The following is a 2,881-nucleotide window of genomic DNA, read 5'->3' on the forward strand; positions in this document are numbered from 1 at the left end:
CTTTCCTTTGATGAAAAGGAGTATATATATATATATATATATATATATATATAGCTTTCATATATATAGTATATATATATGAATATAGTATATATATATAGAATATAGTATATATATATATATATATATAGCTATATATAGCTTTCATAATTTCTTCCCACTTCTTTGAAGTTCATATATAGGAACCTTTAGCATATTTCAGTTGAGTTTTAGAGGAAAGAGAATAGTGTTTTATGGAAAAAACTCAACATCTTTAACTGAAGTGGATTTGGGCTCAAAGATCTAAGAACAAATCATGGTTTTGCCACTTAGTAGGTGTGTGATTTTGAGCAAATCTCTTCTCTCCTGCTTTTAATGCCAGAAATAAGGAACTAAGAAAAATATCCTCAGACATCTTTCCAACTCTGAATAGAAAATCTTTTTCTTTCTTTCTTTCTTTTTCTTTCTTTTTTTTTTTTTAAATTGCAAGGCAATGAGAATAAGTGATTTGACCAGAGTCTCACAGCTAGCAATTAACAAGAGTCTGAGGCTGGATTTGAACTCTGGTCCTCTTGATACCATGCAACTGCTCTGACCCTTTAATTTCAAGCTAAGGCTTGCAAGTCTTTTTGATATTTCTCAGTCATTAGTCATATCAAAGGGCATGGAGGAAAATTGTTTTCTGCATACACACATCTACCTACTTACCTACCTACCTATCTATCAATCAATTTCTATTGATCTAGACCAGAGCGGGGGGGAACTATATACACACATGTACCTATCTATCATCTATCTATCTGTGCCTGTGTAGTGCCCCCAAAACTAACTCTAGCCTCATAGCACTTATCGAAAGACTTGAAATTACAGTAACTTCTTATTCTGTGTTAGTGGAAAGAGCAGTCAAAAAGAGTTGAAGATTATGAAATTGTTAGAGAGTAATTTGAAAGGCTGATGCTGTTTTTTTCTTTTGACCTGGGTAAACATTCCCTGTACCAACATATGCTTGTTTCCTTACTGAAATGCCCTAGGAGATGTCATTACAGACTCTCCCTAGAAAAACATTCCCTAATGTTGTTCAGGGGAACTCATACTCTGGAATCTATTTAGCAGCCAAGTATTTTATAGACCCATAAATACTATCTTAGATGTCAATAAACAAATTAGGAAAATTCCTGTTCTGTGCACAAGAGGCATCATGGTTGGATAGATGGCTGGTTGCTTTGGGATTCAGTATCCTGAGATGATCTTTCCCACAGTGCCACTGATTCACTATGTAACCTTGAACTTGGACTGTCTGTGTCTTACTTCCTTGGTCTTGAAAGCTGGATAAAATTTATTAGGTGTAGGCAATGAATGGCAAAATGCCTAATGATCTCATGTCAGCTCAGCTGGGATAGGGTTTTTATTTGGCTGGATTTAGCTCAGACTATCTTTGGAATGGCAGGATATTTCTAAACCCATAATAGCTCCCAGGATCTTACCCCTTGTCTTTAAAGACATACTAGGGCTTTACCCCTCAGTCAGCACAGAAACCTTGGAGGATTCTAATTGTAAACCACTGAGTTTTTTTAAATAGTGCTCTGACCTAAGCATGGGCAGCCCCACGTTGATGACTGAAGAATTTTATTTAAAAAAAAAACTGAAGAATTTTATTTAAATTTTTTAATTTAAAAATTATTTTATACAAACAAATAACAACAACTAAAGTTGTGCTGTTAAACATATTGTATAAATGAGAGTTAATGTGGAAAAAGGCAAATAAATGGTAGGGTGTGATGGGATATATCTTGTAAGCATGACCCTAGCTGAATGACTTTAGAAGAGTCACTACTATCTTGGTATGGGGGAAAGAGTTTTGGAGTGGGAAAGCCCCAGTGTGAATCCTGCTTTTAATATAACTGTGTGAGTTAGGGCACATAATTTCAGCTTTTTGGCTTGGTTTTATCATCTTCAAAATGAAGGGGATGGACTAAATGAACTCCAAGTTCCTTCTAGAACCAAGTCTATTATCCCCCTGTGTCTCACAAATACAAGAACTAGCAACATCACAAGGTGTCTTCAAGGAGCAAATAATAGATGTGGAAAATCTTTAAACCATATACAAAAATAATTTTATTCTTGCATTTTAAAGTGATAGGGAATATGAACAGACTTCCCTTTTTAGCATTCATTATATTTCAGAAATATGAACCAAATTATTTTGGATTCTTAATATATTGTTGTGTCTACCCTGTATTGACACAACTAGTCAAAATGTTTAAACATTTGCCCATATCCCTTTTGTTGTTTTTGTTTGTTTATATCTACTTAAAGATAAATAGTTGCCATAAGTGATTTCTTTTTACTCTTTACTGAATTGAATGACTTTTTGACAGACTTTACTAAAAAGACCATTTGTTCTGGCATTAAGCAGAGATGGTCTCAGCCTTATAACTGTTGTCATTTCACAAATCAGCAGCGGTTGTCATGCGACAGGCTACACTGCTTTTCTCTGCCACCATTACTATCAGGTTAAGAATTTCCTGGGGAAATGAAATCTTTGCCAATCACATTACTTGCCACTTAAATCTGTGACACTGTAGAAGTTAAACTTAACAGAAAAGACCTAGCAGGATGTAATTCTGACCATCTGTTGAAAGTTGAAATGTGATTGTCCAATTTTAGCTTTGCAATTCTGAAGAATTTTGATTTCTAATTATATCACTATTCTTCTGTAACTTTGTCTTTTTTATTACAGCAAACCTAACAGAGTAGATTTTACTGAAAATCTTAACATAATATTTTACAATATCATTAAAAATATGTCTTATGTGTAATCTACCTACAATTTCAATCTTTTTAATTCATTCTCATTTTTACTCTTTTGTCTGTGCTGACTGGGTTGGGGAGGAATTCACTT

The sequence above is a fragment of the Sarcophilus harrisii genome, chromosome 3, assembly GCF_902635505.1.
Source record: "Sarcophilus harrisii chromosome 3, mSarHar1.11, whole genome shotgun sequence".
Taxonomy (NCBI): Eukaryota; Metazoa; Chordata; class Mammalia; order Dasyuromorphia; family Dasyuridae; genus Sarcophilus; species Sarcophilus harrisii.